This window comes from Somniosus microcephalus, chromosome 19, assembly GCF_052327205.1.
Source record: "Somniosus microcephalus isolate GS21.2 chromosome 19, FLI_Smic_1.0, whole genome shotgun sequence".
Taxonomy (NCBI): Eukaryota; Metazoa; Chordata; class Chondrichthyes; order Squaliformes; family Somniosidae; genus Somniosus; species Somniosus microcephalus.
Genome location: NC_141005.1, coordinates 23,829,219 through 23,841,718, shown reverse-complemented (window position 1 = coordinate 23,841,718; position 12,500 = coordinate 23,829,219). Strand labels below are relative to the sequence as shown.

The window sequence follows — 12,500 nt, the reverse complement described above, 5'->3', positions numbered from 1 at the left end:
GAGCAGCAAGAAGAGGTGGAGGGGGGGTGGGGGGGTTGCGGGAGGAGTAAAACTTGTAAATGTAAATTGAGTGTTGAATACTTGTATGAATGTGTAGAAGAAGAGAAAAAAATGGGCGACAGCTTTAAGTAAAGAGAAAGCCAGCCAGCATATGCCTACGGCCATACTAGTCTGAATACGCCCGATCTCGTCTGATCTCTGGAAGTTAAGCAGAGTCAGGCCTGGTTAGTACTTGGATGGGAGACCGCCTGGGAACACCAGGTGCAGTAGGCTTTTGCTGCCGCCACAGGCTGCTCAACGTTTTGCACACACACGCGCACACACTGCTCTTAATCAATCAACATCCTTTTTGCTGCTCTCTCTCTCTCTCTCTCTCTCTCTCTCGCTTTCCTTTGACCATTTCTTCGCTGCACATTCTCCTGCTGCTACACAAATGCAAGGGGCTCCAGACACAGGGCCGAAATAAGCAGAAGAAGAAAATAAGATAGCCAAAATACACACACTGGCGGAGGGCCACCAGGACACAGCAGCAGAGAGGAGAGACAAGGTGCATAGAAAACTCGGAGGGACAAACAGCAACAGAACAAAGAAGAATGTAGAAAGAGCAGCAGTTAAATTCAGGAAAAAAGCAAAGCCAACTAGCATGCTGTTGAAATGCATGTGTGTTAATGCGAGGAGTGTTACAAATAAGATTGACGAGTTGCAGGCGCAAGTTGCCACATGGGGTTATGCAATAGTAGCTATAACGGAGACCTGGCTTCAAAATGGGCGGAATTGGAAACTAAACAATCCTGGCTACAATGTAATAACATTTGTAGAAGTCGTGTGGGCAGATGTCACATGATCAGGCAGAATCATAGAAATTTACAGCACAGAAGGAGGCCATTCGGCCCATCTTGTCCGTGCCAGCCGACAAAGAGCAATCCACCCAAATCCCACTTTACAGCACTTGGTCCGTAGCCTTGTAGGTTACGGCAGTTCAAGTGCATATCCAAGTACTTTTTAAACGTGATGAGGGTTTCTGCCTCTACCACCCTTTCAGGCAGTGCATTCCAGACCCCCACCATTCACTGGGTGAAAAAATGTCTCCTCAAATTCCCTGTAAACCTCCTACCAATTACTTGAAATCTATTATTGACCCTTCTGCTAAGGGAAATAGGTCCTTCCTATCCACTCTATCTCGGCCCCTCATAATTTTACACACCTCAATTAGGTCTCGCCTCAGCCTCCTGTGTTCCAAAGAAAACAACCCCAGCCTATCCAATCTTTCCTCATAACTAAAATTCCCCAGCCCAGGCAACATCCTCGGAAATCTCCTCTGCACCTTCTCTAGTGCAATCGCATCCTTCTTGTAATGTGGTGACCAGAACTGCACGCGGCACTCTAGCTGCGGCCTAACTAGTGTTTTATACAGTTGAAGCATAACCTCCCCGCTCTTATATTCTACGCCTCGGCTAATAAAGGCAAGTATCCCGTATGCCTGCTTAACCACTTTATCTACCTGTCCTGCTACCTTCAGGGATCTGTGGACATGCACTCCAAGGTCCCGCTGATCCTCTGCATTTCTCAGTGTCCTACCATTTATTGTGTATTCCAACTGAATTCCATTTGCCACTGTTCTGCCCACTAGACGAGTCCATTGATATCTTCCTGCAGTCTACAGCATTCTGTTTCATTATTAACCACACGGCCAATTTTTGTATCATCTGCAAACTTCTTAATCATACTTCCTACATTCAAATCCAAATCATTGATATATACCAGAAAAAGCAAAGGGCCCAGTACTGAGTCGGTGCAGGCTCGATGGGCCGAAATGGCCTCTATCTGCACTGTGGGGTTTCTGTGATTCTGTGAGCCCTGCGGAACCCCACTGGAAACAGCCTTCCGGTCACAAAGACACCCTTCGACCATTACCCTTTGTTTCCTGCCTCTGAGCCAATTTTGGATCCAACTTGCCACTTTGCCTTGGATCCCATGGGCTTTTACTTTCGTGACCAATCTGGCATGCGGGACCTTATCAAAAGCCTTGCTAAAATCCATATAGACTACATCAAAGGCACTACCCTCATCGACCCTCCTTGTTACCTCCTCGAAAAATTGAATTGCGTTAGTCAGACACGACCTTCCGTTAAGAAATCCATGCTGACTGTCCCTGATTAATCCGTGTCTTTCTAAATGAAGATTTCTCCTGTCCCTCAGAACTTTTTCCAATAATTTTCCCACCACCGAGGTTAGGCTGACTGGCCTGTAATTATGCGGTCTATCCCTCTCTCCCTTTTGAAAGAACGGTAGCACGTTAGCAGTCCTCCAGTGGTCGGGCACCACACCTGTAGCCAGAGAGGATTGTAAAATGATGGTGAGAGCCTGTGCTATTTGGTGTCTTACTTCTCTTAAGAGTGTGGGATAGATTTGATGCGGGCCTGGGTATTTGTCCAGTTTGAAAGATGCTACAGCCCTTAAGACTTGGTGTTTGAGCATGTTTATTTGATGTAATATTTGAATAGAAGGCAATGAAGGGTTGGGCTTGTAGTTTGTTTGTGTGGGAGGCAGAGCAGCAAGAAGAGGTGGAGGGGGGGTGGGGGGGTTGCGGGAGGAGTAAAACTTGTAAATGTAAATTGAGTGTTGAATACTTGTATGAATGTGTAGAAGAAGAGAAAAAAATGGGCGACAGCTTTAAGTAAAGAGAAAGCCAGCCAGCATATGCCTACGGCCATACTAGTCTGAATACGCCCGATCTCGTCTGATCTCGGAAGCTAAGCAGAGTCAGGCCTGGTTAGTACTTGGATGGGAGACCGCCTGGGAACACCAGATGCAGTAGGCTTTTGCTGCCGCCACAGGCTGCTCAACGTTTTGCACACACACGCGCACACACTGCTCTTAATCAATCAACATCCTTTTTGCTGCTCTCTCTCTCTCTCTCTCTCTCTCTCTCGCTTTCCTTTGACCATTTCTTCGCTGCACATTCTCCTGCTGCTACACAAATGCAAGGGGCTCCAGACACAGGGCCGAAATAAGCAGAAGAAGAAAATAAGATAGCCAAAATACACACACTGGCGGAGGGCCACCAGGACACAGCAGCAGAGAGGAGAGACAAGGTGCATAGAAAACTCGGAGGGACAAACAGCAACAGAACAAAGAAGAATGTAGAAAGAGCAGCAGTTAAATTCAGGAAAAAAGCAAAGCCAACTAGCATGCTGTTGAAATGCATGTGTGTTAATGCGAGGAGTGTTACAAATAAGATTGACGAGTTGCAGGCGCAAGTTGCCACATGGGGTTATGCAATAGTAGCTATAACGGAGACCTGGCTTCAAAATGGGCGGAATTGGAAACTAAACAATCCTGGCTACAATGTAATAACATTTGTAGAAGTCGTGTGGGCAGATGTCACATGATCAGGCAGAATCATAGAAATTTACAGCACAGAAGGAGGCCATTCGGCCCATCTTGTCCGTGCCAGCCGACAAAGAGCAATCCACCCAAATCCCACTTTACAGCACTTGGTCCGTAGCCTTGTAGGTTACGGCAGTTCAAGTGCATATCCAAGTACTTTTTAAACGTGATGAGGGTTTCTGCCTCTACCACCCTTTCAGGCAGTGCATTCCAGACCCCCACCATTCACTGGGTGAAAAAATGTCTCCTCAAATTCCCTGTAAACCTCCTACCAATTACTTGAAATCTATTATTGACCCTTCTGCTAAGGGAAATAGGTCCTTCCTATCCACTCTATCTCGGCCCCTCATAATTTTACACACCTCAATTAGGTCTCGCCTCAGCCTCCTGTGTTCCAAAGAAAACAACCCCAGCCTATCCAATCTTTCCTCATAACTAAAATTCCCCAGCCCAGGCAACATCCTCGGAAATCTCCTCTGCACCTTCTCTAGTGCAATCGCATCCTTCTTGTAATGTGGTGACCAGAACTGCACGCGGCACTCTAGCTGCGGCCTAACTAGTGTTTTATACAGTTGAAGCATAACCTCCCCGCTCTTATATTCTACGCCTCGGCTAATAAAGGCAAGTATCCCGTATGCCTGCTTAACCACTTTATCTACCTGTCCTGCTACCTTCAGGGATCTGTGGACATGCACTCCAAGGTCCCGCTGATCCTCTGCATTTCTCAGTGTCCTACCATTTATTGTGTATTCCAACTGAATTCCATTTGCCACTGTTCTGCCCACTAGACGAGTCCATTGATATCTTCCTGCAGTCTACAGCATTCTGTTTCATTATTAACCACACGGCCAATTTTTGTATCATCTGCAAACTTCTTAATCATACTTCCTACATTCAAATCCAAATCATTGATATATACCAGAAAAAGCAAAGGGCCCAGTACTGAGTCGGTGCAGGCTCGATGGGCCGAAATGGCCTCTATCTGCACTGTGGGGTTTCTGTGATTCTGTGAGCCCTGCGGAACCCCACTGGAAACAGCCTTCCGGTCACAAAGACACCCTTCGACCATTACCCTTTGTTTCCTGCCTCTGAGCCAATTTTGGATCCAACTTGCCACTTTGCCTTGGATCCCATGGGCTTTTACTTTCGTGACCAATCTGGCATGCGGGACCTTATCAAAAGCCTTGCTAAAATCCATATAGACTACATCAAAGGCACTACCCTCATCGACCCTCCTTGTTACCTCCTCGAAAAATTGAATTGCGTTAGTCAGACACGACCTTCCGTTAAGAAATCCATGCTGACTGTCCCTGATTAATCCGTGTCTTTCTAAATGAAGATTTCTCCTGTCCCTCAGAACTTTTTCCAATAATTTTCCCACCACCGAGGTTAGGCTGACTGGCCTGTAATTATGCGGTCTATCCCTCTCTCCCTTTTGAAAGAACGGTAGCACGTTAGCAGTCCTCCAGTGGTCGGGCACCACACCTGTAGCCAGAGAGGATTGTAAAATGATGGTGAGAGCCTGTGCTATTTGGTGTCTTACTTCTCTTAAGAGTGTGGGATAGATTTGATGCGGGCCTGGGTATTTGTCCAGTTTGAAAGATGCTACAGCCCTTAAGACTTGGTGTTTGAGCATGTTTATTTGATGTAATATTTGAATAGAAGGCAATGAAGGGTTGGGCTTGTAGTTTGTTTGTGTGGGAGGCAGAGCAGCAAGAAGAGGTGGAGGGGGGGTGGGGGGGTTGCGGGAGGAGTAAAACTTGTAAATGTAAATTGAGTGTTGAATACTTGTATGAATGTGTAGAAGAAGAGAAAAAAATGGGCGACAGCTTTAAGTAAAGAGAAAGCCAGCCAGCATATGCCTACGGCCATACTAGTCTGAATACGCCCAATCTCGTCTGATCTCGGAAGCTAAGCAGCGTCAGGCCTGGTTAGTACTTGGATGGGAGACCGCCTGGGAACACCAGGTGCAGTAGGCTTTTGCTGCCGCCACAGGCTGCTCAACGTTTTGCACACACACGCGCACACACTGCTCTTAATCAATCAACATCCTTTTTGCTGCTCTCTCTCTCTCTCTCTCTCTCTCTCTCTCTCGCTTTCCTTTGACCATTTCTTCGCTGCACATTCTCCTGCTGCTACACAAATGCAAGGGGCTCCAGACACAGGGCCGAAATAAGCAGAAGAAGAAAATAAGATAGCCAAAATACACACACTGGCGGAGGGCCACCAGGACACAGCAGCAGAGAGGAGAGACAAGGTGCATAGAAAACTCGGAGGGACAAACAGCAACAGAACAAAGAAGAATGTAGAAAGAGCAGCAGTTAAATTCAGGAAAAAAGCAAAGCCAACTAGCATGCTGTTGAAATGCATGTGTGTTAATGCGAGGAGTGTTACAAATAAGATTGACGAGTTGCAGGCGCAAGTTGCCACATGGGGTTATGCAATAGTAGCTATAACGGAGACCTGGCTTCAAAATGGGCGGAATTGGAAACTAAACAATCCTGGCTACAATGTAATAACATTTGTAGAAGTCGTGTGGGCAGATGTCACATGATCAGGCAGAATCATAGAAATTTACAGCACAGAAGGAGGCCATTCGGCCCATCTTGTCCGTGCCAGCCGACAAAGAGCAATCCACCCAAATCCCACTTTACAGCACTTGGTCCGTAGCCTTGTAGGTTACGGCAGTTCAAGTGCATATCCAAGTACTTTTTAAACGTGATGAGGGTTTCTGCCTCTACCACCCTTTCAGGCAGTGCATTCCAGACCCCCACCATTCACTGGGTGAAAAAATGTCTCCTCAAATTCCCTGTAAACCTCCTACCAATTACTTGAAATCTATTATTGACCCTTCTGCTAAGGGAAATAGGTCCTTCCTATCCACTCTATCTCGGCCCCTCATAATTTTACACACCTCAATTAGGTCTCGCCTCAGCCTCCTGTGTTCCAAAGAAAACAACCCCAGCCTATCCAATCTTTCCTCATAACTAAAATTCCCCAGCCCAGGCAACATCCTCGGAAATCTCCTCTGCACCTTCTCTAGTGCAATCGCATCCTTCTTGTAATGTGGTGACCAGAACTGCACGCGGCACTCTAGCTGCGGCCTAACTAGTGTTTTATACAGTTGAAGCATAACCTCCCCGCTCTTATATTCTACGCCTCGGCTAATAAAGGCAAGTATCCCGTATGCCTGCTTAACCACTTTATCTACCTGTCCTGCTACCTTCAGGGATCTGTGGACATGCACTCCAAGGTCCCGCTGATCCTCTGCATTTCTCAGTGTCCTACCATTTATTGTGTATTCCAACTGAATTCCATTTGCCACTGTTCTGCCCACTAGACGAGTCCATTGATATCTTCCTGCAGTCTACAGCATTCTGTTTCATTATTAACCACACGGCCAATTTTTGTATCATCTGCAAACTTCTTAATCATACTTCCTACATTCAAATCCAAATCATTGATATATACCAGAAAAAGCAAAGGGCCCAGTACTGAGTCGGTGCAGGCTCGATGGGCCGAAATGGCCTCTATCTGCACTGTGGGGTTTCTGTGATTCTGTGAGCCCTGCGGAACCCCACTGGAAACAGCCTTCCGGTCACAAAGACACCCTTCGACCATTACCCTTTGTTTCCTGCCTCTGAGCCAATTTTGGATCCAACTTGCCACTTTGCCTTGGATCCCATGGGCTTTTACTTTCGTGACCAATCTGGCATGCGGGACCTTATCAAAAGCCTTGCTAAAATCCATATAGACTACATCAAAGGCACTACCCTCATCGACCCTCCTTGTTACCTCCTCGAAAAATTGAATTGCGTTAGTCAGACACGACCTTCCGTTAAGAAATCCATGCTGACTGTCCCTGATTAATCCGTGTCTTTCTAAATGAAGATTTCTCCTGTCCCTCAGAACTTTTTCCAATAATTTTCCCACCACCGAGGTTAGGCTGACTGGCCTGTAATTATGCGGTCTATCCCTCTCTCCCTTTTGAAAGAACGGTAGCACGTTAGCAGTCCTCCAGTGGTCGGGCACCACACCTGTAGCCAGAGAGGATTGTAAAATGATGGTGAGAGCCTGTGCTATTTGGTGTCTTACTTCTCTTAAGAGTGTGGGATAGATTTGATGCGGGCCTGGGTATTTGTCCAGTTTGAAAGATGCTACAGCCCTTAAGACTTGGTGTTTGAGCATGTTTATTTGATGTAATATTTGAATAGAAGGCAATGAAGGGTTGGGCTTGTAGTTTGTTTGTGTGGGAGGCAGAGCAGCAAGAAGAGGTGGAGGGGGGGTGGGGGGGTTGCGGGAGGAGTAAAACTTGTAAATGTAAATTGAGTGTTGAATACTTGTATGAATGTGTAGAAGAAGAGAAAAAAATGGGCGACAGCTTTAAGTAAAGAGAAAGCCAGCCAGCATATGCCTACGGCCATACTAGTCTGAATACGCCCAATCTCGTCTGATCTCGGAAGCTAAGCAGAGTCAGGCCTGGTTAGTACTTGGATGGGAGACCGCCTGGGAACACCAGGTGCAGTAGGCTTTTGCTGCCGCCACAGGCTGCTCAACGTTTTGCACACACACGCGCACACACTGCTCTTAATCAATCAACATCCTTTTTGCTGCTCTCTCTCTCTCTCTCTCTCTCTCTCTCTCTCGCTTTCCTTTGACCATTTCTTCGCTGCACATTCTCCTGCTGCTACACAAATGCAAGGGGCTCCAGACACAGGGCCGAAATAAGCAGAAGAAGAAAATAAGATAGCCAAAATACACACACTGGCGGAGGGCCACCAGGACACAGCAGCAGAGAGGAGAGACAAGGTGCATAGAAAACTCGGAGGGACAAACAGCAACAGAACAAAGAAGAATGTAGAAAGAGCAGCAGTTAAATTCAGGAAAAAAGCAAAGCCAACTAGCATGCTGTTGAAATGCATGTGTGTTAATGCGAGGAGTGTTACAAATAAGATTGACGAGTTGCAGGCGCAAGTTGCCACATGGGGTTATGCAATAGTAGCTATAACGGAGACCTGGCTTCAAAATGGGCGGAATTGGAAACTAAACAATCCTGGCTACAATGTAATAACATTTGTAGAAGTCGTGTGGGCAGATGTCACATGATCAGGCAGAATCATAGAAATTTACAGCACAGAAGGAGGCCATTCGGCCCATCTTGTCCGTGCCAGCCGACAAAGAGCAATCCACCCAAATCCCACTTTACAGCACTTGGTCCGTAGCCTTGTAGGTTACGGCAGTTCAAGTGCATATCCAAGTACTTTTTAAACGTGATGAGGGTTTCTGCCTCTACCACCCTTTCAGGCAGTGCATTCCAGACCCCCACCATTCACTGGGTGAAAAAATGTCTCCTCAAATTCCCTGTAAACCTCCTACCAATTACTTGAAATCTATTATTGACCCTTCTGCTAAGGGAAATAGGTCCTTCCTATCCACTCTATCTCGGCCCCTCATAATTTTACACACCTCAATTAGGTCTCGCCTCAGCCTCCTGTGTTCCAAAGAAAACAACCCCAGCCTATCCAATCTTTCCTCATAACTAAAATTCCCCAGCCCAGGCAACATCCTCGGAAATCTCCTCTGCACCTTCTCTAGTGCAATCGCATCCTTCTTGTAATGTGGTGACCAGAACTGCACGCGGCACTCTAGCTGCGGCCTAACTAGTGTTTTATACAGTTGAAGCATAACCTCCCCGCTCTTATATTCTACGCCTCGGCTAATAAAGGCAAGTATCCCGTATGCCTGCTTAACCACTTTATCTACCTGTCCTGCTACCTTCAGGGATCTGTGGACATGCACTCCAAGGTCCCGCTGATCCTCTGCATTTCTCAGTGTCCTACCATTTATTGTGTATTCCAACTGAATTCCATTTGCCACTGTTCTGCCCACTAGACGAGTCCATTGATATCTTCCTGCAGTCTACAGCATTCTGTTTCATTATTAACCACACGGCCAATTTTTGTATCATCTGCAAACTTCTTAATCATACTTCCTACATTCAAATCCAAATCATTGATATATACCAGAAAAAGCAAAGGGCCCAGTACTGAGTCGGTGCAGGCTCGATGGGCCGAAATGGCCTCTATCTGCACTGTGGGGTTTCTGTGATTCTGTGAGCCCTGCGGAACCCCACTGGAAACAGCCTTCCGGTCACAAAGACACCCTTCGACCATTACCCTTTGTTTCCTGCCTCTGAGCCAATTTTGGATCCAACTTGCCACTTTGCCTTGGATCCCATGGGCTTTTACTTTCGTGACCAATCTGGCATGCGGGACCTTATCAAAAGCCTTGCTAAAATCCATATAGACTACATCAAAGGCACTACCCTCATCGACCCTCCTTGTTACCTCCTCGAAAAATTGAATTGCGTTAGTCAGACACGACCTTCCGTTAAGAAATCCATGCTGACTGTCCCTGATTAATCCGTGTCTTTCTAAATGAAGATTTCTCCTGTCCCTCAGAACTTTTTCCAATAATTTTCCCACCACCGAGGTTAGGCTGACTGGCCTGTAATTATGCGGTCTATCCCTCTCTCCCTTTTGAAAGAACGGTAGCACGTTAGCAGTCCTCCAGTGGTCGGGCACCACACCTGTAGCCAGAGAGGATTGTAAAATGATGGTGAGAGCCTGTGCTATTTGGTGTCTTACTTCTCTTAAGAGTGTGGGATAGATTTGATGCGGGCCTGGGTATTTGTCCAGTTTGAAAGATGCTACAGCCCTTAAGACTTGGTGTTTGAGCATGTTTATTTGATGTAATATTTGAATAGAAGGCAATGAAGGGTTGGGCTTGTAGTTTGTTTGTGTGGGAGGCAGAGCAGCAAGAAGAGGTGGAGGGGGGGTGGGGGGGTTGCGGGAGGAGTAAAACTTGTAAATGTAAATTGAGTGTTGAATACTTGTATGAATGTGTAGAAGAAGAGAAAAAAATGGGCGACAGCTTTAAGTAAAGAGAAAGCCAGCCAGCATATGCCTACGGCCATACTAGTCTGAATACGCCCGATCTCGTCTGATCTCGGAAGCTAAGCAGAGTCAGGCCTGGTTAGTACTTGGATGGGAGACCGCCTGGGAACACCAGGTGCAGTAGGCTTTTGCTGCCGCCACAGGCTGCTCAACGTTTTGCACACACACGCGCACACACTGCTCTTAATCAATCAACATCCTTTTTGCTGCTCTCTCTCTCTCTCTCTCTCTCTCTCTCTCTCGCTTTCCTTTGACCATTTCTTCGCTGCACATTCTCCTGCTGCTACACAAATGCAAGGGGCTCCAGACACAGGGCCGAAATAAGCAGAAGAAGAAAATAAGATAGCCAAAATACACACACTGGCGGAGGGCCACCAGGACACAGCAGCAGAGAGGAGAGACAAGGTGCATAGAAAACTCGGAGGGACAAACAGCAACAGAACAAAGAAGAATGTAGAAAGAGCAGCAGTTAAATTCAGGAAAAAAGCAAAGCCAACTAGCATGCTGTTGAAATGCATGTGTGTTAATGCGAGGAGTGTTACAAATAAGATTGACGAGTTGCAGGCGCAAGTTGCCACATGGGGTTATGCAATAGTAGCTATAACGGAGACCTGGCTTCAAAATGGGCGGAATTGGAAACTAAACAATCCTGGCTACAATATAATAACATTTGTAGAAGTCGTGTGGGCAGATGTCACATGATCAGGCAGAATCATAGAAATTTACAGCACAGAAGGAGGCCATTCGGCCCATCTTGTCCGTGCCAGCCGACAAAGAGCAATCCACCCAAATCCCACTTTACAGCACTTGGTCCGTAGCCTTGTAGGTTACGGCAGTTCAAGTGCATATCCAAGTACTTTTTAAACGTGATGAGGGTTTCTGCCTCTACCACCCTTTCAGGCAGTGCATTCCAGACCCCCACCATTCACTGGGTGAAAAAATGTCTCCTCAAATTCCCTGTAAACCTCCTACCAATTACTTGAAATCTATTATTGACCCTTCTGCTAAGGGAAATAGGTCCTTCCTATCCACTCTATCTCGGCCCCTCATAATTTTACACACCTCAATTAGGTCTCGCCTCAGCCTCCTGTGTTCCAAAGAAAACAACCCCAGCCTATCCAATCTTTCCTCATAACTAAAATTCCCCAGCCCAGGCAACATCCTCGGAAATCTCCTCTGCACCTTCTCTAGTGCAATCGCATCCTTCTTGTAATGTGGTGACCAGAACTGCACGCGGCACTCTAGCTGCGGCCTAACTAGTGTTTTATACAGTTGAAGCATAACCTCCCCGCTCTTATATTCTACGCCTCGGCTAATAAAGGCAAGTATCCCGTATGCCTGCTTAACCACTTTATCTACCTGTCCTGCTACCTTCAGGGATCTGTGGACATGCACTCCAAGGTCCCGCTGATCCTCTGCATTTCTCAGTGTCCTACCATTTATTGTGTATTCCAACTGAATTCCATTTGCCACTGTTCTGCCCACTAGACGAGTCCATTGATATCTTCCTGCAGTCTACAGCATTCTGTTTCATTATTAACCACACGGCCAATTTTTGTATCATCTGCAAACTTCTTAATCATACTTCCTACATTCAAATCCAAATCATTGATATATACCAGAAAAAGCAAAGGGCCCAGTACTGAGTCGGTGCAGGCTCGATGGGCCGAAATGGCCTCTATCTGCACTGTGGGGTTTCTGTGATTCTGTGAGCCCTGCGGAACCCCACTGGAAACAGCCTTCCGGTCACAAAGACACCCTTCGACCATTACCCTTTGTTTCCTGCCTCTGAGCCAATTTTGGATCCAACTTGCCACTTTGCCTTGGATCCCATGGGCTTTTACTTTCGTGACCAATCTGGCATGCGGGACCTTATCAAAAGCCTTGCTAAAATCCATATAGACTACATCAAAGGCACTACCCTCATCGACCCTCCTTGTTACCTCCTCGAAAAATTGAATTGCGTTAGTCAGACACGACCTTCCGTTAAGAAATCCATGCTGACTGTCCCTGATTAATCCGTGTCTTTCTAAATGAAGATTTCTCCTGTCCCTCAGAACTTTTTCCAATAATTTTCCCACCACCGAGGTTAGGCTGACTGGCCTGTAATTATGCGGTCTATCCCTCTCTCCCTTTTGAAAGAACGGTAGCACG

At 46.6% G+C, this 12,500-nt stretch overlaps 1 non-coding gene and 4 pseudogenes across 1 annotated transcript; all 5 read left to right on the top strand.

Moving 5' to 3' along the window:
* Nucleotides 1-153: 153 nt before the first annotated feature.
* Nucleotides 154-273, top strand: LOC147104107 (5S ribosomal RNA; annotated as a pseudogene).
* Nucleotides 274-2,702: 2,429 nt separating this feature from the next.
* Nucleotides 2,703-2,821, top strand: LOC147104106 (5S ribosomal RNA; annotated as a pseudogene).
* A 2,429-nt stretch (nt 2,822-5,250) lies between these two features.
* LOC147104105 (5S ribosomal RNA) lies at nt 5,251-5,369 on the top strand (annotated as a pseudogene).
* Nucleotides 5,370-7,802: 2,433 nt separating this feature from the next.
* Nucleotides 7,803-7,921, top strand: LOC147104104 (5S ribosomal RNA; annotated as a pseudogene).
* Nucleotides 7,922-10,354: 2,433 nt separating this feature from the next.
* On the top strand, nt 10,355-10,473 carry LOC147104103 (5S ribosomal RNA). The gene has a single exon (XR_015072480.1). It is a non-coding gene; the product is annotated as a 5S ribosomal RNA (ribosomal RNA).
* Nucleotides 10,474-12,500: the final 2,027 nt, after the last annotated feature.